General features: G+C 51.2%; 1 protein-coding gene across 2 annotated transcripts in view; it reads right to left on the bottom strand.

The window, feature by feature from the left end:
• Positions 1-26,673, bottom strand: part of GRIK4 (glutamate ionotropic receptor kainate type subunit 4) — a 415,182-nt gene that overhangs the window by 48,856 nt on the left and 339,653 nt on the right. The window lies entirely within an intron of this gene.

Here is a 26,673-nt window from a genome sequence, read left to right as displayed (position 1 = left end):
ACTTTCTGGGGTGAAGTTTCATCCCGTCAGATGAAAAGGCCCCCACCACATGCCCTCTAAACTGTCTTCTCCAGCTCCCAAACCCCACACTCGCATTTCGCTTGCCTCAAACGGGTAGAGCTTACTTCCACGGGCCCCTGTTTTGCTCAAGAAGATGATGGTGGTCCGCAGAACTGAATGTTCTGGAACAGACGAGGAGAAGGAGCTCTGAGGAAGAAACTCGCAGCCTGGTCAGCAAAGACTAGCAGCCGACAGGGACCCCGGGAAGGGACATTTTATTTTAGGGGAAGAAATCCAGAAAGTTCAGGAAGGGACACCCCCATCTGGACAGCAGGTCTGGGAGTGTAGCTCCACAAAGTGGGAAACCAAAAAAAGGTAGGCATCCCCCAGAGCCAGGGGAACCGAAGGAGGGCTGATAAAAGAGAAGTGGCAGAAAGTTCTGTATACATTACGATGTTCCCGGTCTTGGGGTGGAGGTGTGTGTGTGTGCGCGCGCACACAGGGGCATATAAATACATTCCCTCTGAGAGAAAGACCTCTCTCCTCCCCAGTTTTGATTGAAAGTGTTCTTTGAAGAGCTTCATGTTCTGCCACTGAGAGATCCCCCTCTTTTATCTCCTGGATGTTTGCAGAATTTACAAGGGGAGGGCAGGCTGGAGCTGGCCTGGAGGTCACTTCCAAAACAGACTATCCTTTGGCTCATGGAGTTTAAATAGGGGTCATGCAACTGCCCCCATTGCTATCAAAGCCTGGAGGCTCAGTGTGGCTGCCGTGCTTCTCCTGGGAGCTGGGGCCTGGCTGCGAAGAAGGCCGCAAATTCACAGCAGGGCTCCAGGCGGCATCTGCCTGAGCCCTGGCTCCCACCTGGCACCTCCCTGAGAACACAGCTACCACCGGGAAGGAGTCTGATGGCAGCCCTGGATCCTGGACCGTCTGAAGGGAACAAAGCACTCTTCTGTGTCCTCCTCCTCTTTTAGAGAGCTGCTGCCCCCTTTTGGGCAAAACGCTCTCCCATTCTCTCAGCCAGGGCCCAGCAGCAAGGGTCAACCGCCAGTGGCCTCAGCCCGCCTTCCCCTGCTGGGCAGCCCCCCTCTGCCACAGAGTTGAGCTAAGGAGAGGATGGGACAGGGCCGAAGACGCATGCCTCTAGCCACTCAGCCTCTCTGGGACTCATTTTATTGTGCAAGTTAAGAGAGATGGCGGGAGTGCAAGTCTTCTAACCCAAACACCCTGGAGAGCTCTGCCGGGCCTTGGGGGAGCTGTGGAGGCCGCGGGATGAGGGGCTGAGGTTCAGCCTTCAGGATGGGACAGATCTGTCTGGATTCCATTAGTATGCACCGACTCGCTGTGTGACTTTAGGCAAGTCACTCAACCTCCCTGAGGCTCAGTTTCCTCACATGTAAAGTGGGGATGATAATCGGACCTACCTCCTAGCTTTGCTAAGGAACTGAGTGAGACGAAACTCTGTAGACGCGAGCACGGGGCCCAGTGCAAAGAAAGTACCCGGCACACGTTTGCCACCAGGAGGCCTACAAGAGTCTCTGCAAACAGTATCCCAACCCATGCTGAGCAGGAACATTCGGGAGGGCAGCCAGGACTCTTCTAGCTTCGTGTAGGGCAGGGGACCCTGGACATTTGGCCTATCCCGGGACAGACACAGAGCTGTGTTAACACTGGTGTGACTGCCTGTCTCCAAAGATTCACATAAGGACCTTCTTAGGCCTCATCCTGTCCCACTGCTTAGAAAACTCAAGGAAAAAGCTGACACCCAGCTTGGAGACCAAATCCAGTCATTTCCCAAAGTCTCTTCCTTGTTATGTGATTCTCCTCCGGGGACAGCAGATTAAAAGACCTCCCCAGCTTCCTTTGACTTCCATGGTGCTATCTGTGATCAGCTTCCAGATCTTTTCTCTCTGTTTGTTTGTTTGTTTGTTTTTGTTTTTGTTTTACAGCACTCTCCCCTCCCTGCACCCTGATGACCCCAGCCTCCTGCCCCCTGGGGCAGCCGGCCACTCCCCAGCGCCAGCAGCTTCCTGCCCCTCTGCAGGCGCCATCTGCATGCACACACTTTATTTCACCTGCGCTCAGGCCCCACAGTGCCTCGCATTCTTTGCTGTCATTTATTTAACTCTGTAATTGTGTTACTTAACTCTGGAAAGCTCTGGGAGGCCACAGACGGAATGAGAAAATGCTGCACAGAATAAGGTGGTATTGAGCATTCCTGGAAACCTTCATTCCAAGATAATTGTCTCGGGAGATCCCGGTATATGGAGGAGGCTTACGGAATTCGAAGCGAGGCCTGCTTAAGGCTGCGAGAACGGGGCTGGCATAACGCGTAAACACCCAGGCAGGAAGGAGCTCCGAGTCCACCAAGCTTGGCTTGGCAGCGAGGGATCATGTACATTAGGCTCTGGCTGAGGGTGACATGGGACACTGAGCTCGTCGAGCTCTTGTAAGTGCTATGTTCTGGGTTCCCCCCACCTGAGTGTGGGCTCTCGGGGTAGGCAGGGACAATGTGCAGAACTCGGTGCCTCTTCCTCCATCTGCGATGCTCAGTATTCCCTCAGCCCTCTTTTCTGACTCTCCACCCTGACCCAGGCAGTGGGCAAGGTGCTGAGAGACAGGCATAGCCCCTGACGGCCCCTGACAGTCCACTAGGGAGGCAGACCCATCATCAGACCGTTAGAGTAAATGTTTGTAAAATTATGGCTGTAACAGGTTTTATGAAGGGGTCTAGAAGGCACCACGAGAAGGTAGAACAGAGCATTGACAGAGTCTGGGAGGTCTGGGGTGGGATGGGGGGGCGGGAGGGGCTTTCCCAAGATGAGATGCAGTTGCCTGAGCAGGAGTTACCTGTGAGGTGGCCTGAGGTGAGCACTCCCAGGGGAAGGGATAGCATGTGCCAAGGCCCTGAGACAGGAGGAAGCTTGGTGCATTCCAGGGGCTGGAAGAAAGCCAGAGTGGCTGGAGGACATAAGGCTGGGGCGCATGCTGTAAGAGGAGGCTGGAGAGGCAGGCAGAAGAGGCAACACACTGAAGAGGAATCGGATGGACCCTGAGTATTTTAAGCAGTGGATGGCCTACAAGATAAGATTTGTAACACTAAGGCAGCTAACGCCTACAGCCCTTCCTGTGTGTCAGGTAATGGACTGAGCACCTGCTGCATATTATCTCACTTAGCGCTCACAAGACCTGTATGGGGCAAGCTACTATGATTACCCCATTTTACAGATCAGGAACGTGAGGCTCAGGGAGGTTAAGGAACTTGCCTAAGGTTGCACAGCAAGTAAGTGGCAGAACCAGATTCAAACCTGGGCAGCTGGGCTTCAGAGACTGTGTCCTGAACCCTCAACCAATTCAGTTGGCTCTAGTGAAGAAAAAAGATTCAAGAGAGGCAAGAAAAGACCATCTTCATTTTTCTAAAAAAAAAAAAATTAACTTTCACACCATGACAACCATACCTGTCCTCCCTGTTAGCCAACTATCCACAATCCTGTGAACTCCAGTGACTTCAGCCTCACTTCCCAGCATCCCCTGGGGCCCCAAGCACCTGACTCCAAACACACCTTGCACGTCCCGACAGCAGTGGCTCCAACGACCTATGTGTCCTCCACCTTAAATGTCCAACCCACAACCACTGGGTCTTCAAGGTCCATTCACAGTTTACTTGCTCTGCAAAAACATCTGTCACCTCCCCAGGAGTAAGCCCTTCCTCTGCTCCATCAGCAAAAGCGATAACACACTGCTTGTACCACTGAGGGGCGTATGCCACGCATTGCCCTGGATCAGAGCAGGGGGCCCAGGGCTCCTCCTCCAACTCTGTACTTACTAGCTGGCTGTCTGCTCTGCACTCACCTTCTCTGTGCCTCACTTTCTTCTTCTCTAAAGGGGGCAGGACAACAGTTCCCACCTTCACAGAGTCTCTATGGGAATCGAATGAGCATGCCATCTCAAGCCAGGCCTGGCACAGAATAACTCTCTGTAAATGTTTGCCCCTCCTGTTATTACTGTTGGTGTGGGCATCTGGGTGCCTGTCTCAGCTCCTGGGACAAGGTCTTTAGAATACTTAACATATGTAGCATTTCATCGTTGCCATTGGCCCTGTTTGACAAGGAAACCGAAGCCCAAAGAGGTTAGTAACCTGCTCAAGTACACAAAGCTAGGACATAAGAAAGCTGGCTTCAGACCCACATGTTCTCAGGACTGCGTACCGTTTTTTTGTTTGTTTGTTTGTTTGTTTGTTTTTGTTTTTTTAAATAGATTTTATTTATTTGAGAGAGACAGAGAGAGAGAAAGGGAGAACACAAAGGGAGATGGAGAAGCAGGCTCCCTGCTGAGCAGAGAGCCTGATGTGGGGCTCGATCCCAGAACCCTGAGATCATGACCTGAGCCAAAGGCAGATGCCCAACCGACCGAGCCACCCAGTGCCCAGGGCTGTGTACTTTTTGATGGTTGCACCGTTCAAGGGGGATTTCCCAAAGTGGGCCCCCAATACATCCCTAAATGGACAACCAGCACAGCCAACATTGCAGGACACAGGAGGACAGCCCACCGAACGTGGCTTACCCTCGAGGGCCTCCTCGCTGACCACAGAATGAGGCTGAAGTCTGACGCAAGCCTGTACGCAGGAGGGATTTTATCAGCAAGTCAGAACGGTAGAACCAGATTCAGGTCATGATCCAGACGTGGTCAGATACAATCCTCCTCTTCCAGCCTAAAGAAGACTCAATGCCCCACATCCCTAGCAGCAGGCTCCTTTTCCCCCCCACGCCCTCCCAGGTCTATGCCCTGGAACCCCAGGCAGGAGAAGAACCGGCCTGTGCTCTCATGCTGCCCCGGGGAAGGCACAGGGAGGGTGAGGACAGGCCCACCCTGGGCCCAGCGAGATGAGGCGGGACTGGCTGCAAGAAGCTCCTTCCAGAATCTCACCGGCCCCCAGTCCTTTCCTGTTGCGCAGTGAGCAGATTAACATCTGCAGCTCAGCCCATTTCAAATTAGATTATCTGCTTACTTCCTGTCTTTGGATCGATTCACCTGCTGGGTGCCTTTCTCCCTCCCCACTCCTCCCCCGCCTAGCGAGAGACCCAGGGAACCTGCCATGACTCACGAGGTCACCAGGCAGAGCGGCAGCAGGATCTGAAGGAGACAGGGGAGCTCACTCCCACTCCTGGCTCGAGCTTCTGCGAAAAGTCATCATTTAGGCCTTTCTAATAACAAGCCTGAGAAGTGCGCACATCTGCTCACCAGGGGTGGGAGGCAGGCTGACTTCCCACTCCTCCCGCTGTGCACAGGGTCAAGAATAAACTCGCTCTTGGGGCTCACCGGGCGCCTGCAAAACCGTGTCCTCATCTGCTGGGGACACCAGATGCCAGCCCTACCTCTCCTCCCTTCCCAGGATTTGGAAACACAGATGAGGGAACAGAGGAGAGCAGGCAGCTGGTCACCTGTTACACACGTGCATGCATTCACACACACACACATGCACACACACACCCCAACCCAGCCAGCACCCAGGCCCCAAAGAAGGCCTGCTCCCTGTTCAGAGGGAGGCTCCGATCACAGCTTTCACAAACCAACCTAAGGCCACATTTGCGGGATTTCTCTGTGCTCGCTGGGCGGAGTCCCTCCTCCGTAATGCTCGGGAGCAGACGTCCCAGGCACATTAGCGTTCCTGGGGAAGTGGCATGTCATCTACGGGCCCAAGTGCTCCCCAGTGCTATTACTCCAAGGGGCAGTCTGTTCTCAGGGCTGGATGAATTTCTTTAGAGTTAAATTAAAATCCCCATGAAATATTTAGTTGATTCGGCTCAGGGCTGCATTACTGGCCTATGTGGGCAGATTTCAGAATCTGGCAGAGTCAGAAGGGGCCAGCCATTCATTCGTCCACAGGTGAGGTGGTGTGGTGCGGGGGTCCAAGCGGATGCCATTCACCTTTGACCTCTTGTCCCAGGCTCCCGTTCACGGGCTGTGGACCCTCCTGTCCTTTGGCATCACAGAGAGATGGATGTTTAAATCCCAGCCCCCCGCCATCCACCAGCTGAGCCAAATTACCTCAAGTCTGGGCTTCGGTCTCCTGCTCTCTCAAATGGGCAAAATCACTTACGGTTGCTGGAAGGATGAGGGGTAACAACCTATGTAAATGCAGCTCGGGTGTGGTCCTGCCTCTCACTGTCCCCTCTTCTGACTGTAGCCCCAGGAGGCTTTTGAGAAACTAACGGAGATTACACTGTTCTATCCTATACTGATTTCTTCATCACTTTTGTGCCTGGGGACCCTTCTCGCACTCTGCTGAGGTCTCTCAACCCCTTCTTTAGAAACATTTACAGATGTTTCTCCCATTCGCTGTATTGCCTAACTGTAGGGCGCAGAAAGACGACTGTCAAAATATTTTTCCATTTTTGCGCTACCGGGGCACAGAAGAGCCAGAGGTCGGTCTAAGAGCAACATTACAGTGACACCAGCAATGACAATGGCGCAGGTGTGGTTAAAATACCACGACCGTTTGTTGCCCACAGCTGTCATTGAAGGAAATAACATATTTGAGCTTAAGTTTAGCAAAGAAGAGGTGTCAGTTTGTCCCTTCCAAGTTTATGGACTGTGTTAATGCTATTCTCAGGCCCTCGGGTGTGCAAGGACCCCAGGAAAGGAACCTGCACACACTTCTCAGCAAATAGGACAGGCTGACCCCAGAGCAGCACAGGGATAAGGCGCTGGCCCCCCGCACAGCCGAAACTCTATGTGTAACATCTGACTCTCCCTGAAACTTAACGACGAATAGCCTACTGGGGACCAGAAGCCTTACGGATAACGAACAGTCGATTAACACCTATTTTGTATGTTGTATGGTATGCTCTGCGGTATTCTTACAATAAAGTCAGCTAGGGAAAAGAAAGTGTTATTTATTAAGAAAATCAAAAGGATAAGAAACAAAACAGAGGAGCATTGAGGAAAGCAGGGAGAAATTTAAAAAGATGGAATCAGAGAGGGAGACAAACCATAAGAAACTCTTTATCATAGGGAGCAAACAGAGGGTTGCTGGTGGGGCTGGGGTAACTGGGTGATGGACGGTGGGGGGACACGTGATATAATGAGCACTGGGCATTATATGCAACTGATGAGTCACTGAATTCTACCTCTGAAACTAATAATACACTGTTAATTAATTGGTTTTAAATAACATAATTTTAAAAAATCATAAGGAAGAGAAAATACATTGTTCTGCATTCTAATACTATACTGTATTTACAGGGAAACATCGATGTATGAGCAGACCCACGCCGTGCGAACCCATGTCGTTAAAGGGCCAAGTGTCATTCTTGACCCCAGCCCTCCTGTGCCCTGCTGCCCACTCGCCACCCGTGGGTCATGCTGGCCTTCATCCTGCTCCTCTGACCTCCCAAGTTCATCTGCGTCTTCACATCTCCTTCTTCCTCCGGCGGCGGTATTCTGCCTTGGCCTTGGCTGTGACTAGGCTGGCTTTGTCCCACTGCTCAGATCTCAGAGCGGCCTTCCCCGTGTACCCATCTAAAGGACCCCCTCCCTGACACTCTCTGTCTTATTATCCTGCGTTATCTTCACAGCAAAAATGATGATGCAAAATTGTCCTCTGTGTTTATTCATTTAGCTGTTTATTGTCTATCACGCAATCTCCAGGAGGCAGAAGCCTGTACCTCCTTGTATGCACATGTACCCCCAGAGACTTGAACAGGGCCTGCAATCTGGTGGGCTCCCCATAAACATCTGATGCACGAACAGGGGAATCAAAGAAGTAGGAGCTCTGTTCGCACTACTCTCTTACCTTGACTCCGCGCTGGGGGAGCAATTTTGTAGTTGTGTTTTGACTAAGAGAACACACTCCAGGGCCGACCTTGCCACTCACCAGCCACTTATCTTAGGCAAGTTACCTAATCTCTCTGTACCTCAGTTTCCTCATCTGGAGAATGGGTACAGGAATCCTACATATTGCATACGTGCTTTCCAAAGACCAAATGAATTACGGTGTGAAAGCCCTTAGAACAATGCCCAGAACAGGAGATGCTACAGAGGCATAAGCTCTTTTATTTGTGGGCTCCACATTAAAGGATCAACTTCAATTCTACTAAAAAATACTGCTTCAAAAACATCGGCATAGATTGTGAGAAAATGCAAAGAAATCCTACAATTGGAAAAACCAACGTGCGTTATGTTCATGACACAGTGTTTGTGTGGTTGGGAAGGGACAAAGAAGGAACAGCAGCGACAGCTGGGTCCAAGCAGGTTACACATGTGCCCTGAAGCCCTGAGATGCCCGAGCTCGGCTTGCTCACTCCATGTCACCACATCGTCATCCTCACCATCACACGCGATGTTCTGAAGACATGCCAGCAATCACGTGTCAAATAAAGAAAATAGAATCCTATTGAAATGTGTAAGATGACACACTCATTTCTAATACAAACACCCCTCTTTCCCCTGGAATCGAGAAATCCCTCCAGATAGTGAAGGACAGGCGTTGAGAGGCATGGAATGGTCACTAGTAAGTCTGTACCCTCGGCCCGTCACCCACTCTGGCACAGGGTGAGTACTGGGGCACAGTGCAGGGCCCCACCACAGAGCACGGCTCACCGGCCCACGTGGGGATCAGTCCTGCAGCCCTGACTTCATAAGCAGAAGGCTTGCACTGACCACATCGGCTCAACATTTATCTGGGACCTCAAGGTTCCAAGTCGACACTGCGGGAGCGGGTCACATAGGCTCAGGCAAGCGGCTTCCGAGGAATCTGACCATACCACTAGCCCACGGGGCCGTCTTGCTTTCGTTTCCTTTCCCACCTGTCAGCCTTGTAATGAAACCCAGTGTCACTCAACCGTCCCGTTATTAGGATGGTTTTTGTGGGATGAAATCAATGACCACCCTTTGTGGGAAGTACTGCTGAACTCCCAGAGGCTTCCCCGCTGTTCCTCTCTGCTCCGTGCCAACAACTCCCCTCCACGTCTCTGCCCACGCCTCACGATCCTGCTGGACAAGGAGGGAGGTCCCAGCCCTGCCTCACACCAGCCCCCAAACTAGCCAACGGCACGAGGAAGGGAGCAATGATGCGACCAATCAGACCCAGAACGCGGGACGCTCCCAGCCTTTCTCTCCTCTCTTACCAGTACACGCACAAGTCAAAACCCTTGCAAAGGGCAGAAGGGCATTTTCTCAGGGATTCCTGTAGGTTTTTGGAGAGGCGAGTGAGAGAAGTCACATGAACCTCTGGCCACACTTCTTGGGTGATGAAGCGTATTTGATCCACTTCTGAGAGGTGTCCCACTGTGTCCCACGTGGCTTGTGTGCCCACCTATAATCACATCCCCAAGGGGCTTTGCACAGACTGCTTTCAGCCCCACAACACCTGCCAGGTCAGCAGTAGCCAGTTTAGAGACAGAAGAGTAAGGCTCAGCAGAGTCAGGAGGTATTAAATCGGAGATCGGGGAGGCGGGTGGGGGTGGGGTCACTGGGTGACGGGCATCAAGGAGGGCACGTGATGCGATAAGCACTCGGTATTACATGCAAATGATAAATGATTGAAGACTACAGCTGAAACTAACGAGGTACTCTGTTGGCCAAATCAGTTTAAATAAAAAATTAAAAAGAAAAAAATCATGGATAATGGCTAACTTTGGGCAGGAAGGGGGCTGTAGAGAGAAGAGGAGGCATGTTGGTGGGGCAGGAACGAGGGTCCTTCTGTGTCCTACTAATGGTGTTATTTCTTGACCTGGAGAGTGATCACACGGGTACCTTCCCTTTGAGATAATTCATCAAGCTGACATTTAAAGATCTCTGTACTTTTCTATATATCTATTTATATCTAAATTTTTTTTTAAAAGTTCAGTGGTTTGCCCAAGCAGAAGAAAGAATGGCTACCTTCAAGTCTGACACGGAGCCTCGTGATGACTCTTTGGGAAAGAAAGGCCCAGAAAACACGCGGTGTGGGGGGTGCTACCAAGGTCACAATAACTGTGCCTCAGGCTGGGGATTTCACACACCCCGAGAAAGGTCAGTTTAGGCCCGGCGTGTCTACTGCGCATCTCCGTGTAAATATCTGGGTGACTTCTAATTCAAGAAGGGCAGAAAGGAACAGCTGCATGTTTTAATTAGATTTGTATTTGCATCTGGATGCAGAAAAGTCTAGATCCCTCATCTGGTCCAAACAGCTGAACAGACTACAAAACTACAAAACTTCTGGAGGGAAAAACTCTTTGCTGAACACCAGGCCACACCCCTAGGTAGCCGGTCCTCCCTTCTGGGATCTGCCATCACCCTCCAGCCCTGGGCAGCCCCCACTCGAGGTGGATCTTGAAACCCTGTCCGAGAGCCCTGGGTGTAAGTCTGCTCCTTGATAGCTGTGTGACCTCAGGCAACCCACTTAGCCTCTCTGAACTTGTTTGCTCGTTTCATAGGGTTGTGAGGATTAAATGAGCTAAGGTGCGGGGCCTGATGCAGTCAATGTTCAGTGCTCAGTAAGTGCTCACTGCCGTTGTTATGCTGTGGCTGATTCTAGAGTCCAGCCTCCATCCTCTGCCTAGTCCCTTTGAAGCCCCCAGGACGTGGCCTCTGCTGTGGGATGCACCATCCCGCCCGGTGGGGGTTTCCAGAAGGTTGAACCCTTCGACCTGATTTGCTGCAACTGACTCGTCTTCACTTTCGGCCAGGATGACGCCAATGGACACACTGGCTATAGCTCCTGACCCCATCTCCTCTCTTTAGGTCTCCTGCCCGCACCCCGCTTTTCACCACTTCCCGGCTGGGGCCCCAGCAAGGACCCCGGCCCACCGTTCCACCACCCTCCAGGTCATGGCAGTCTGCTCCGGGTGTCTCCTGAATTGGGAGAAGGGATCCATTTGGCAAGAGTCGATGGTGTCTATCTGAGCAGTCCAAGTTTACTGACTGGGCCACATGCGGCCGTTTAAAAAAAAAAATGTAGGCCTTTGTTTCGCTGCCTAGATTGCAAATGTAGAGACAGCCGGAGCAGGAGTTTGTCGCCAAGCAGCGGAGGGAGCCTATCTGAGGGCTGCAGAAGATGAGAAATAATTCCTCAGGTTCTGGAAATGTCTGGAGCAGCCCAGGGCTCGCGGCGGCTTCCATCACTGCCAACGCTGCCATTGGCACGAACCACACCGGCCTGGTTCTCATGCTGACAAATGGTGGGATGTCAGTGGCTCCTGACGAGCTCGAGGATGGCACGAAAAATAGTCTGCGAATAAGCCCCACAAAGCCTATCATGATGCCGGCCAGGAACCGTGAGATGGGGAGGCCAAGCCACGGCAGTGAGCAAGTTGAACGCCGCAAGACCTTCTGGAGCAAATTCATTTCTGTGAGTGAGGAATGGCCAGAGGACAGAGGGAGCTGTCACTCTGGGAGTCTTTGAAGCAGGCCTCTCTGTTCAGAGGAAGACGAGAGCTGAGCAGGGCCTGCCTGCTGGGGCAGGGCGGGGAGCCCCGGCAGCAGGATCTGATGACTGAGGTCCCGCTAGGGAAGCAAAGCCTGGCGTGTGCTCAGGGCAGCTCTGTGCAGTAATTAAAAGAACATGCTGTGGACCCATCTGAGCTCGGAGCCTGATTCTGCCACTCTGCAGCCACGTGACCTTGGACATGTTTAGCCTCGGAGCCTGTTTGCTGGTCTACACAATGGGGGGTGATGAGACTTTACCTAGTAAAGTTCTTTAAGGAATCAATGAGATAATATTTGGAAAGCAATTATTAGCACTGTCTCTGGTACATAGCAAGGGCTCACCCAACAGGGCCGGGATTATCTTTAGAGCACTTTCCAGCCAAGGGACAGGCAGAAGGTCAGCAGAGGGAGGCATGAGGGCTGGAGCACAGCACATGAGTCTCAGGTGAGGGGCACTGAGAAGGCCACAGGCAGGTGATCCTCGAGTCTGCTCTGTGATGTTCAGGCCTCTGTCACCCCTCAACACACAGACTCAGGGGACAAAGTCAGCAAGTACAATGGGGACAAGGTTTATGACAAAGGCAGTTAGAAGATAAATGTGTGTGGTTGGGGGGGGGGGCGCTGAGCAAACAGCCAGTTAGGCCAACTGGAGCTGGACAGGTGGACAGTGGTGGAGATGTGACTCGGGGAACAGATCAGGAGACCCTGGGTCCATTTTTAGAGCCAGACAACTAACCCTGGACATTCCCACCTCATGGGGAGAAGACAGAGGAGTGGGGTCACTGAAGCTCTTCTTTCTCAAGAAAATATGGGCGTGCCAAGGGGGGTGGGGTTGGGCGTGGAGGAAGAGGAGGCAGGGATTTACGGGAAGCCTATGCAGGCCTATGCGGCTGCTTGTGAAATGGCAGCCCCAGAGAAGGCATCAACTCCAACAGCCCAACCTACTGAATGCAGCAGTAAACCTAGGCCACTGGTGTGCTTTCCCTAGTACTAGTCCAAGGGATTGTCTGAAGATCTATAGCTAATTCTTGGCATTGGGCTGTTCTGTCCAGGCTCTAACTTCTTTGGGGTCAGAGGTTGTAATGGTTCGTTCTTTGCCTTTATAGCATCCCATTCATCTGTCCATTTGTTTGTCTATCCATCCATCAACCTATCCATCCAACCATCTGTCTGCCTACCCATCTATTCATCCGTCCGTCCATCCATCCATCCATCCTGCAATTATTGAGTACTACTATATTCTGGGTCCTATACCATTATGCAGATGATTAAGACAGATGTAATTCCTGATCTCTGAGAACTTCCATTCTAGAGAAGGGAGACACACAAGAATCAAATACTTCCATAATAGGCAAGACGACTTTAGATGATGATGATTTCATGGAAGATAATGCAACAAAATAATGTGGTAGAGTGTGACTAAGAGAAAGGATGGAGGTCCCTTAGGGTGGCAGGAAAGAATGCTTCTCAGAGGAGGTGACACCTGGCTTAGACATAGATAATGAAAGGGAAACAGCATATTGGACTTGGGGAAGACAGGTTTCCAATAGAATAAAGAGCAAATGGGGCACCTGGAGGGCTCAGTTGGTTAAGTGTCAGCCTTCGACTCAGGTCATGATCTCCAGGTCCTGGGATCAAGCCCCGCATCACGCTTCCTACTCTGTGGGGAATCTGCTTCTCTCTCTCTCTCTCCCCCTCTGCCCTTCCCCACTGCTCACACTCTCTCTCCCTCTCTCAAATAAATATATATATTAAAAAAAAAAAAAAAGAAGAATGAAGAGCACACGTATGGGCCATGTGCCAGAATGAAGCATGTTGTGTCCAAGGGACAAAGACAATGTCAGTAGGGGTGCAGCACAGAGAGTGAGAACCAAGTGACAGGGGGAGAGTCAGAGCCCTGTGGGCTCTGGATCAGTCCTTCAGACCCCAGCGGTATTAGTGAAACTGAGGCCGATGCAAGACAGAACATAGGGGAAATGAATATGCTCATTTAACAGGGGAGCAAATGGTGGCCCAGGAAGATTCAGCCACTAATATAAGGTTCAGGGAAAGACCCTGACTTTCAACTCAAGCCCAAGAGGACACGTGGACTTACCAGCCCCTCATCACCTAAAAGAGGTGCCTCTTTCCCCAAGAGATGGCCCAGAGGGCCCCTCCCTCTGGAGGGAATTTCTGCTCCTTGTGCCCCTTTTCCCCACAAAGGCAAGAAAAGAGGGGGTTCAGAACAACAAAGCAGGCCACCACCATTGCATAGAACCTCTGGAAGGCTGCGGGACCTCCCCACTATAGGAGCAGGACTGGGCGGGGGCTGCTTGCTCTGTGTTGATCTGGTAATTTTATACAGTGACCGGGCATGGTGTAGCCAAAGGACACAGCCCAGGCCATCCCAGGATAGGGAAGAACCCAGCCCGGGCTGTGTGTACCTCCAGGAGCAGGTGGGCATGCCTGCATGCATGTGTATGTTGGAGGGACGGGGATGGATGGTGGGGAGGCTGAGGACCTGAGCTGTGAGCCCAGAGAGGAAGCACAAGCACAGCCTCCTGTGCTTGGAGAGATGGGTAACAGATGCCAGCGACAGGAAAGAGAGGGCTCACGCTCCCTGAGTGACCACATGCCAGACACACTGCCTAGACTGTAGGTCACTGATTCATACTCTAACTCAGAGGTGGCCGCTAGCACTTCCATTTTGAGGATGAGGACACAGGGGTCAGGAACGTTGGGGGACTCGCCCTCATGGCTCCCATCTGGCAGAGCAGGGATCTACACGAGGGCCCGAGGGGCAGGAAAGGGGTGTGAGGACAGGGATGAGCACAGCCAGTCCTTCCATTTCTCTACCGTGTGTATCCCAGTGACTCCCAAAGGCAGAGCAGGCCCAGCTCTGCCCTCCCGCTGGCCTTTCCCCATGACCTCTGGTCTTTCTTGCCCTCAGACTCATGTCATGTACATCTCTGCCACCTAAAGCTATTCTTTGTCCTTGTACTATTTCTCAGTTCATGACTTTACCAGCCACCTGTCATCCAAATCAGAGGGCGGGAGTCAGCCTGGAGTCTGCCGTCACCCTCCCTTCCCTGCTCTCTCCCCGTTGGATAACCAAGGCCCATCCATTTCACTTCCGCAAAGCCTGCTTCATCCATTACCGCGACTCGACTCTCAGTGCTGCTACCATTATTCACGTCTTCATTTGAATTATTCAGTAGTCTCTACACTGGTCTTGTGGCTTCCAGGGCCTCCCCATGCCATCCGTCTACTGAGCTGCATGGGCACTGATGGTTCTCAAAGTGGAGAGGCATGGGCACCAGCGGTTCCCAAATCGGAGATGCGTGCCCACACATCACCAACCAGGGCTTTTGAACTTGAACGTGCATCACAGTTGCCTGAAAAGCCCGTTCAGAGGCAAACTGCTGGGCCCCATGCCAGAGTATCTGCTTCAGTAGGTCCGGATGGGACCCCTGAACTTGGAATTCGGGCAAGTCCTGGGTGATGCTGCTGCTGCTGGCTCAAGGACCACAGTTTGAGAACTAGGGCTCTACAACGCATTTCTACACTAAGGATCCAATCCTGCTTACAGACGCCAGTGGCTCCCGACTGTCTTTAAAACACAGTCCCAACTCCTCACGGTCATTCTCATTACCTGGCCTAGATGTGCCTCTCAGGCATCACCAGCATCAAGCTGCTGACCTCCCTTCAGCCTGGGAAGAGAGCACAGTGCACGACTCGTGTTCCTTAAAGCTGTCAACCATTTCAGATGCCGCGTCTGCCCACACAGTTCCCCGCCTGCGACTCTTTCCCCCCTGGTGCTTGTCAAATTCCTACTTGTCCATCAAGGTCCAACTTGACTGTACCTCCCTTTCAGGCATCTCAGTGAATTAGAATGACTGTGGACTTTGATGTCAGACAGCCGTGACTTTGAATTCAAGATCAATCCCTTGTTAGCTGTGTGACCTTGAATTAGCCTCTCCACTAAGCTGGGGCCAACCCCAGCATCTTCATTATAAAATATAAATAATAATAGTTATCCTTCCAGATTATTGTTGGAGAGGAACTGATATATGACAAATGCCTGGCAAGGAGTAGAGTCAGTAAACGACAGCTATTATTATCATTAGCTCTGCTCCAAAGTTCTGCCTGGCTTCCTGGGGACGAACTCTTTCCCTTTTTCTCTGTGTTCCCACAAAGTTTTGTATGATTCTATTTTGCATATATCACATGTATGGCCGCATGATTTTCACATACCCAGTCCCATTCCCAGTGTGGTTGGGACCATGCTATGACATATAAAAGCTCGCCCTCCCAGTAGATTTAGTGGGCATGTGATTTGGCCAACAAAAGGCTCTCTCTTTAAGAAGATGATCTACAGGTAGTTACAGGCTCAGATCACAGTACTTGCTTGGCAAGCAGCGTGAGGGCTGCTGTGCAACTGTATTTGGAGGTTCCATGTATACAGCATGTGAGTTCAGTGGAAGTAAAGACTGTGCCTTACCAACCTGAAGCCACAACTGATGTTGAATCAGTGCATCCAGGGGCAGGTAATATTGGCTGAGGATGGGAATATCTCATCAGGACGAGTTGAGTCCTGGCCTCAGGCTCAGGGATAAGTTTCTTATTCCTGGGTAAAGGGGAGTCCAAGGACTGGGGTTAGCTATATGAGAGACTCGGCTTGAAGAATAATCAGGAACTGAATTATTAGAATTGGGTGGTGAACAAGAATATGCTTTGGGGACTGAAAGAGAGGTTAAGTGCCTGATACTGAACTGGAGTTCTTGAAAGCTCTCTTAGAGCCCAGAGCCTGAATGAGCCTGCAGATAACATCTCAGCTCTGCCGTGTGGGTGGGCATTTAGGACCAGAGGATCCTCAGAAGATAATAAGATACCCTCTTCTATAGCTTCCTTCCCCACCCCTGCCCCAAATCAATTCCCTACTGCCTGTTTCTTCTGTGAAACAGCAAGCCAATCTCTTGGAAGGCTTTTAGAGATGCCTTAATTAATACATTTCCATTTCCTTTTGCGGACCCCTCATTCCCCTTAACAGCTGGACTCCGTGGGGACGGCGGAAATAATTCCCAAGAAGTGAGCCTTCTGACAATTTCCCGGGCTGCTTCTAGAAGCCCATGGGGTTTGGAGGAGTTCCCAGTCTGAAGCAGCTGACATAGCTGTGAACACGGCTGAACTCCACCCTCCCCCGGCCCCCGGACATACCCACATCCACTCCTCTTGTGGAAGAGAATGACCACAGGGTTGGAAGGACAGGGAGGCAGAGCCCTGAGGTCTTTTCTTGAATCTGGGCTGAGCTTCTCTGCCCCTCACGCTTTTGAAGACTGCTTTAGGGGACAGAAGGATTTAAGCTGTTCACCTTCGCAGTGGTGTACAATGTCATTACTTGGTCCTGCCTGGTTTGGGGCTCCCCTATCCACAGACTCACATCTCTTGTGGCCACAATGGAGCAAACATTTCTTCAATGTGCCCGTGCTCCCCCTACTTCTACATCACCACGACGGTAACCTTCCAAAGACGGAACCAAATCTGGTCTGCCCTTTGGTCCCAGGCCCCTAGCACTGTGACCTACACAGTGCTACACAGCTGATTCAGACTATTTGATTGATAGCCTGGTTTTCTAAGCCTTGGCTTGATAGCTGGGTTGCCACCAAGAGACGGCATCAAAGGACGAGGGGTGATCTCGCTAAGTTTATGCACGGAATACTTAGTGTATGGCGCCTTGTTCTGTAGGATTCAAAGCAACTGTTTCGTAATGCTTTGCTGTGTTCCAGGCACCGAGTTGGGTGCATAATGAGGTCTAGATGAGTAAGATGCCGTGCTTGCCCTTAAGGAGCTGCTATTCTTCCTTCTACTAAGAATCTATCCCAACAGCCTCCTTCAGAAGTCATTTTTGCCTCCAATGTTGCTATTCAAGTATGATGTACTTCGTATATCTAATTTAGGACTTATCCCATACCATCTTGTGTTAAAATAATTTCTGTTTCTCTGCCTGCCCTTCTAGCAGGCAGAAGAGCCTAAAGGCAGAGCCCCTAAAGGGAAGCTCCTAAAGGGAAGGGACCTGGTTTTAAAATCTAGCACTCCCAGGTGTTGGCCTCTCTGAGGCTGTGAGTTCTTAGTCTGTAAAAAGGAAGCAGTTACAATAACACCCACCTCCAGGAGAAGGGGGTTGAGGATATAAGTGTCAGGCCACTCAGAGCCATCCCCCTTACTGCCATTTTCCTGGAGCAAGTCTATTCCCTCCTCCCCATTATTCCAGCAAGCAGACAAAGAGGACAGGAAAACTCGGCCAAAGTCACTCCCTGCATCTCGCGGGCCCCTTGCGGGGCAGCAAGAGGAGCTCCTGTGTCGTGCCTGGCCCTTGATACTCCTACGGTCTTTTACTCCTGGGGACTCAGCTTTGAACTAAGCAGAGATGTCACCAAGTGTCTGGAGCAGAGGAGACACACACGGCCAAGGGGAGCAAGAGGAAGGAGGACATCTGAAGGCCTTGGCAGAACCATCTGCTGAACCTGGGGGCTCACCCTGCCTCGGCCTGTGGCTCTGCAGGCCCCGTCTTGCGGGGTGCAGGCAGGGCGCTCCTGAACGGGGAGAGGGAAGCAGTCACGGAGGTAGACAGGAGAGCCCCGCTGCACTGGTGGCTGCTGACACAGTCGTCTCTGAAGGAGGGGAGTGTGCCTGTAGTCTCAAGACCGCTTTATCAGCTTTTTATCAGGTAGGTAAAAGGAGGTACGTGATGGAAAAGCAGCTTTGAGAATTGGAAATGAGACAGAGTAGTGTAAAAGCAGGCACTGCTGAGAGGGAGGGCGGGGGCGGCTGTAGCCCAACATGTGGTCCAGAACCCTGGCCCTTTTCTTCTCAAGGACAATGGTATGTGAATAATGAGCCAGGCAAGATGGATTTCCTCCCTTCCCAAGCCTCTGGGAGTCGTAAGCCAGCATGGCGACAAGACACGCCTCCCTCAAGATGCTCTTCCAGAAAGGACCTTTCCCAGAGTCATCGTCTTCCCCCAAGAGGCAGGTACCCAAACCTGCACTTAAAGGCCTTCAGGAAGGGAAGCCCAAGCCCCTCACCAGGTCCTAGAATCAAATGCTGAAGTCCCTACGTATCACCATCTTTTCCTGGGCATTGCCCCCACCATGGCTTGACAGCTTTGACTCGATGGCCATCTGTCCACCTGGATCATGGGACAGATGCCTAATGAGTACGCCCACATCTGGTCTTCCCTTGTCCCCTCCACTCCCCTCTCTGCTACCACAGGAAACTTCAGGAGCCAAAGCCAATTAAGGCACTCCCATCTTCGAACAAAACAGACCACCGTGTTCTTCAACAGCTCCCCGAAAGTCTTCTCGACACGCTTAAATATCCAAACTCATAAATCTGATCACAACGGGCCCTGCCTATAACCCTACTCTCCCCTGCTCCCTCCCGTGTCTGACTGCAGCCACACAGAACCGCCCACACCGGTCGGTCTGTATCTCGGCCTTGGCTGCACCAAGGATAGTCTTTTCTACCAAGATGATCCTTCATCCTTACTACGTCCTTTCCTTGGTGAGCCCTTCCCCGCTCACATGTGCCCATACTTCTACCAGACCTGCCCCTGTCACTCACTACCTGCCTGACCTTAAATAGGTTCCTTGTCAGCTTTGTGACTCAGGCTCCTCATATGCAACATTTGTTGTGAGGACTAAAGGAGTTAATATAGTCAAGTGTTTCAAGTGCTTAGAAGAGTGCTGGGCTCATAGGAAACAATAAATGTCAGCCATTATTATCATCATCATCATCATCATTATTATCACCATCACTATTAATATATCGCCCTGTACCATAATTCTTGCTTTACCTGTCGGCCTCTTAAAGTGATGCTGGACTCCTTACTGGCAGCTGTTCACATCCAAATAATGCTTGTTAGAGAGTGAACTTTGATGAATGAACGAATGAATCAATCAATCAATCTATCAATGAGTCAGTGAATGATCACTGAAGCCCATCTCTTCCTGATTTGAGGAAATTCAGAAACCAGGCCTTCCTGGGGAAGGTAGAGTAAAATTCTCCCTGAGCTTGGCTGCTGCATGGGGGTAAGGGTTGAACACAGAGTTTTAGCCCCTTGGATTGGCATCTTTCTTTTAAAGAACAGAATTCTATGACCTATTTGCAGTTAAAATATTCTCTGGCTTCATGGTGAAAAGCAATCCCAGGGGACTTGCTGCGGTATTTTTTTTAGCTCTGCAAAATATCTCTGGACAGCCTTCCCCATTGGTCAAGGCCACTCACGGCCCACCCCACCAGGTCTCTGGCAAACTGGCTCCTCAATCCTTTCTCAAAGGGGCCCAGTAGAGGAAATGGAACGAGGCATTTCAGCTTCATTTATACTTAATTCATCAAAATGTCACTGGTAAGAGCAATTTGATGTCAAAGGCTTATGAGCCTTGATTCTAAGCCTTCCAAAGCCCTTTTCTCTTTGAACCTAATATGCCATTCTGCCAACATGGTGTTGAATGTCAACAGGGTGGATGGTTCTGCACTTCGAAGCTAGAGGAAGACTCTTTCTCTTCCTGAATGTGCTTTCGAGCTGGGTCCTATGGATGTGAAATGCAGTTCCTCCCCTTCAGGATACCAGTACTCCGGGCTTTACCAACAAGGATGCCTCACCCAAGCAGAGTGAGACAGGAAGGTGTCATGGAGGTCCTCTGCCCAGATCTTTCACCTTCCAGATGGAGTGCAATCCCTTCATGGGCCAGAGCCAGATGTGGGTACCAAGTCCCAGGCACCCTCCAAAACCTCCGGCTAGAAGGACATCTCTGAAGTGAATGCCAGTTGTGGCTTCAGGAGGCTGCCCTTCCAGGGGGATGGGGTCATGTGCCAGCGTGGACTACTAGGACTCAAAACCTAAGCCTAACCCTGCCCCGCCACTCACCGGCTGTGGGACACTGGGAGAATCATTCTGTACTCCTAAGCCTCAGGTTGCTTTTCTGTAAAACAGGGATAGAAGTACCTACTTGATAGCACCGTGGTGAAAAGTAAAGCATGAGTGCTTGTGCAAGTGGTTTCGGACCTGAAATCATGGCACAAAGGGGAAGCAATACTGAGACAGCACCCTGGACAGAGACACTCCGGGCCGGGCATGGGAACACTGGAGTGTCAGTGAACCCCACCCTGTGTTCTGTCCCAGGCCTTGTGCTCAGTTCTGAACTCTGAGCAGCCCTTCCCATAGTGAGTTCACTTGAAGCAACAGCCCAGCCCTCCGCTCCACAGCTCCCTCTAGCTACAACCCCTCATTCCGCTTTCCCACAAAAGCCAAGGCTTCTTTAAAGACCATGCCATCAGCCTTGACCATGGCTGATCTCAGTCCAGCTCTGCACTGGGACTGCTCCAGCCAGTGACTCCCATCCTGCTAAATCTGAGAAATGCTTTTCAGTACCTCCTTTCAAGGGCTGCAAAACTTCTTTATCCTTTCCCTTTCTGTGGCCTTTAGAAGCCTCTTGGGGATGTGTTTTTTTTCCTGGGGCATTCTTCCCCCCTCATGGCGTCAGCAGCCACCTCCTACTCACGGGGCACTCTAGAAGCTACTGCCTCAGCGCGCCGAGCCCACGGTAGCCAGCTCTCTGAGGAACACCTCTACCTGGACGTCCAAAACGCATTTCAAAGTTCCCAGTTCCAAAGCGAAATTCGTCCTCCCTTTTCCTCCCACCCTGATTTTCTCCTGAATTTTCCCCCTCAAAGATTAGCAATATCATCTACCCTGATGTCCAAGTTAGAAATCTGGGAGTCTTCTTACTGTGGCCCTCCTCTTGCATTGTCCGCACTCTTTTGGTCCCTGAGTCCTGAAGATTGATCTATTAAGGGGTTTTCAACAGGTTACAAAACAGCACATCCACTATGACCCCATTGCTATTGTTACTTCTGTAAAGTATATATATTTGTTAAGAAATCAGAGGGATGATAAACTAAAATGGTAACCAGGGGTACTACTGGATGCTGGAACAATAAATAATATTTTGTTTTTTTAAAACATATATTTTTAAAAAGATTATATTCTTTTGTATAGAAGAAAAACTGTTACCTTTCAGATAGCCTTTGGATGTGTACCTTCTTTGAACGCCCAAGCTGCTTTTGGTTCTTACCACCTCTTGCAACAGTAAAGCCTTCTCCATGGCTTCCTTGCTACTGTCTCACCCCCACCCCCATCACTGTCCCTGCTCCACATCGCAGGAGGACACATGGGCCCTTCATCAATGACCACTGTCTGCTTCCTAACCTCATTTCCCACCACGATCCGTTTGGATATTCTAACCTAAGATGGAAACTATCCATGCTCCTTCGGCCCAGGATCTCGTGCTCCCTCCTCCCGGCAGGCTCTTCTCTCTCCATGTCCCTCCATGTCTGGTCCACCTCTCTTCATCCTTAGAGATACGGGTCAAGTGTCACCTCCTCCAAGTGTCTCTCCTAGATGTCACCAGCAGAATTAGGAGCCTGTTCTCCAGCCCTCTCTCTATGTACCCTGCTCTTTCCCATCACTGTCTTTCTCATCGTGCTTTCAGCCAACTGTCCTCACCAAAGAGTGCCCTGGGGCCTGTCTTATTCATCTTTGTATCTGAATGCCTCGAACAATTTCAAAGAAAACTCTAAATAAGTTTATTGGAGTGCTACAGGAGGACCCCTGAGACATGTCCTGGGGCACCTCCCACTTCACACTATTCTAGTCCATCCCCTCCTCTCTACCAAATACACCTCCACCGACACACGCCATCACTGTGGGCAGGCCTGCGGGCTCATTGGAGAAAGCTCTGAGTCAGGCAAAATGAATCCAAACCCAACAGCCTCCCTAAAGAGTCACCCTTCTCTTCTCCGCTGCTCAAACATAGCACAGGCATGAGAGGCCATCTACCTGGTCCAGCTGATGGGAACCCACTTGTCACGGGATCTGTGCCAAGAGACAGATTCTGGTGATTTCCAAACAGATGCCGTAAACATGCTCGAACACTCTTCTGCAACTAATACGCCATGTGTCCGGGCCCAAAGGCCTTGGGTCAGCAGGTGACAATGGACATGAACTCAGAGGCTCTAGAACACCCACAGGAGAGGGTCCACACCTCGGCACTGCTCTCCGTCTCACTCACATGTGCGGGAAGCTGCTGTATTCTTCAAATACTCTAAAGGAAGAGATTTCTTAGCCAGGTTCCACCCCCCGTGTGGGGTGTGTGGTCCCCCTTTATGTCCAGTATTCTTCTCTCCTGCTGCAGTTCTAATTGTCCTCACCTTGCTAGTTGTCCAGGGGAAGCTGGTGGGCAGCCCTGTACACACACACACACATACACACACACACACACGCTGGATGCCTTCCCCTCTGCACGCTTTCTTTCCCCAAAGCCACAAGTGCCTGCAGGACAAGCCCTGAGCCCTGACACGGAGGCCCTGGCCCAGAACCGCTACACCCCCATGAAGAAATCTCTGACTTACCCTGGTGTGATGCTATAAACAATCGTTTACACCCTTAGCTGTCATCATGACTGGCTTAGTTCCATTTCTCGAATGGGGGAAGGCCATTTCCTTAAGCCAAGAAAGGGGCACTGAGACACCTGGTATGCCTCAATGTGCCTAGTCATAATCACTCCTGAGGGACGCCTGGCTGGCTCAGTCAGTAGAGCAGGGGACTCTTGATCTCAGGGTTCAAGCCCCACGGTGGGCCTAGAACTTACTTTAAAAAAAAAGAGGGCTTCTGCTCAGTGTTACCTGTGGCCCCAGGCAGGTGGCCTCACAGCAGCTGTGTCCTCACAATCCACAGCACATTCTATCACTTCCTTAGTGGCTGAGGCCCTGCCAGCGTGGCGTTCCACCCTCCCGGCTGGCCCAGCCTACCGTCTGCTCCTCCTGACCCTTCGTGGAGCCCCACCTCACCCCTTCTTCCTGTGCCTCCAGCCTCAAGCCCCAAGGCTTCCCGAGGCTGCTGAGAGACAGGAGTACGCGAGGCCTCCTGGGACCCAGGTTGCACGGGCTCATCTGGCCGCAGGCAAGGCCGTGGGCAGGGAGGTGACTCAGCGGCTTAGGCCCGTCCACCGTGGCTGGCTCTAGGGGTGCTGTCACTGTTGCCTCAGGATCTGACTTCTTTGAAGGTGGCCATGGGTTCTGGGGCACAACCCGGAAGCATGGGGAATGTGACCCTCTGTGGAGTGAACCTCAGCCAAGGAGAAATCAGACTCAGCACATCCGGAAGGAGCTGACCAGAAACGGAAGCTCAGAAGAAGGTGACCAGAAATGGAACCTTGGGTCCGTCTAGCATCAGGATCTGTGTCCTCTGAGACCATGAGCGCTGAAGTCAGAGAGATCCGAGCTTACAGTGCTGACTCTGCACTTACTAGCCATGTGATCGTCAACCTCTCCAAGCCTCTGTTTCCTCAACTGTAGAAGGGACAGATTCAGGGGTGGTGGGCTCGGAAGTTTCTTCTGGCTAGAACATTCCAGGCTCTGCTGTTCCAGCCTCTGAAATGTCCCTGTCTGATCACACAGGATGGATCCAGGCTTCAGGACTAACGTAAACCAAGGGGACCATCTTGGTAGGCGTATCAAAGCCTGAACCTGGGGAGCGTGGGGTCGCTGCATCACCCAGTCCTGCCCAGGACCAACCCCCCCGGCATTCAGCAGCCTCTGGGCCTATTCTTCCAAAGGGAAAAGACTTCCCTCCCTGGCCGTCTTGCCTCCCACGACGGGATCCCGCTGCCCTACGATGCATTCCCATAGCTCCTTCTACTTTGCCTCACTTGCACTTATGGTTGGAGATTATATAGTAATATTTTTTTGATTTTTAAAACGATTTTATTTATTTGACAGACAGAGATCACAAGTAGGCAGAGAGGCAGGCAGAGAGAGAGAGGGGGAAGTAGGCTCCCTGTTGAGCAGAGAACCCGATGCGGGGCTCAATCCCACGACCCTGGGATCATGACCTGAGCAGAAGGCAGAGACTTTAACCCACTGAGCCACCCAGGCACCCCTGGAAATTATATAGTAATATGATCTCTCATCAACATCCATCTCTCACTGGTAAGATTTATGAGGGCAGAGTCCATGTTCACTTTGTCCCCCACTGTATCTCCAGCATCTGAATAGCAGAAGGTAACTAATAAGTGGTTATGGAATTAATGATTTTAGGAATTAATTAATTAGTATTACATAGCCAGTGGGGCACCTGGGTGACTCAGTGGGTTAAGCCTCTCCCTTCAGCTCAGGTCATGATCTCGGGGTCCTGGGATGGAGTCCCACATTAGGCTCTCTGCTCAGCGGGGAGCCTGCTTCCCCCCTCTCTCTGCCTGCCTCTCTCCCTCCTTGTGATCTCTCTGTGTCAAATAAATCAATAAAATATTTAAAAAAATATTACATAGCCAAGTCTTGATGAGACCAAAGCAACAGTGTTTGTGCTTGAAAGCCCGCCTGGGCGGAATTTTTAGGATCCCTGGTTGATAGCCTAAGTCCTTTGGTATGAAAATGCATGTCCTTGAGCCTCAGACTCCCCTCCTCTCCCTGCCGGCCTATGTCAATGCTCCTTAGGGGGCTTATAAGGGGACTGGCTGTACACTAACTCTGGCATCCCTGAAATCACCCTACCCGTCACCAGGCAGCCCAAGGGTACTGAAAAAAATGGGCTCAAGGTGACCAAGCTGGTTGGGAAGAGGAGGAGGAAAAGGCTCGGCATGTCAGCTCTCTGGGGTTTAACCACAGGGCTGCAGGGCAAGATGCAAACCAGAAATCTGTTCCAGGAGGGGCTCTGGGGCTGAATGGAGAAGGAGCACACACGTCCTTTTGTGCTGAAGCAAGGGCATCGCTGGCAGGGTGGGCTCGAATCTCAAAGAGAGCAGACAGGTCGGAAGAAATCTTCACCCCCAACCCCTGCCCCTGTGAGATGTCCCCAGGGCTCCTTCTAGGCCTTCTGCAGCCTTCTGTTGATTGATCAGTCCTCTGTGTGCAAACGTCTCCCTGGGAGCAAGGCCTCACTTCAAAATCAGCTCACACTGGAGCGTTCACAGTTCCCTGCACAAGTCTGGCCATGTACCCCGCCGGGTCATTGCAAATGCTGTCTCTCCTGCCAGGCCACCCTTTCTAAGCACCCCTCCTCCTCTGCTCTTCAATATCTTTCATGCTCATGTCCAGATAGACCGTTTCATGACACACCACCAAGGACAGCTTTTTTAACAGCCTAACATTTTTATCCTTGAACACTAGGATGACAAAAATTTCCCACGTCCCAAGTGCGGTACATGGGAAGGGTTAAAATCATATTAACTCAAGAGAGCAAGGGCAGGGGGAAAAAAAAAGAAGAAGGAAGGAATGAAAAGAAAAAAGTCAGACTGAAGGGAAGGGAGATGTGGAGGGAGGGAGCATCAAAAGGAAGGAGACAGGAAGGGCCTGGACAGAAGGATACCTTTCTCCGTGACATCACAGTCCAGCTGCAGTGGTGGGTGGTGGTGGGAAGACCATGGGTCCTGGTGTTAGACAGATCCAGTTCAAATCCCGACCCCGTTTCATATTAACCTGTGGCTTCCGACAAGCCATTCAAGCCCTCTGAGCTTCAGATGGCTCGTTTGTAAAATGAGGATAACAACTAGCTAAAAGCTATGTTTAAAGAGGATTAGAGATAATGTATGTAAAGCACCTTGCACATTGGCGTTCACAGAGAGGCTGCAGAAGCCCTGCAGGGGCTCCTTCTGCACTTGGAAAGCACAGAGGGGGAGAGGGCTTGGTTCAAGGTCTCGCTAGGAACCCAGGTCTGAGCTCTCTGCACAGAATTCCCATCAGCAGGACTCTGGCCACAAAAACTCGGTTATGGAAACGTGGACACTGAATCAGTAATGACTTAATTAATTTTTACGGGTGTTAATAGTGTGTACCAAGAAAATAAGAGAATTCTCCCTGGAAGAACTTTATCATTGCTCTAACTGAGCAAATGACTGACATTCTGTGATGCTCACCTGCATCTTAACCAAGTCCCCGCATTTACCCTGGAAACCTACAGCCTATCCAAGTGCACCTTGACTCTGGGTCTGTAACAGCACATTAACAACCACAGACAATAAGACGAGAAGCAAGATAACCATAACTGTGACCAATTGCTCTGACAGTCCATCCCTTTCCCCCTGCTATTTTACTGTATCTCCCCTGATAGCACCTCTCCAGTGTCAAAGTCAAAGGATGTGATGCCTTCTGCTCTCCCAGGCCTGTCCAAGCTCTGTCAGGGGGTACTACTGAACAGTGAAATCATCAGAACACACAAAAGCACCA

The sequence above is a fragment of the Mustela erminea genome, chromosome 9, assembly GCF_009829155.1.
Source record: "Mustela erminea isolate mMusErm1 chromosome 9, mMusErm1.Pri, whole genome shotgun sequence".
NCBI classification, from domain to species: domain Eukaryota; kingdom Metazoa; phylum Chordata; class Mammalia; order Carnivora; family Mustelidae; genus Mustela; species Mustela erminea.
The sequence above is the reverse complement of the archived record's forward strand: the minus strand, read 5'-3'. Positions and strand labels throughout refer to the sequence as shown.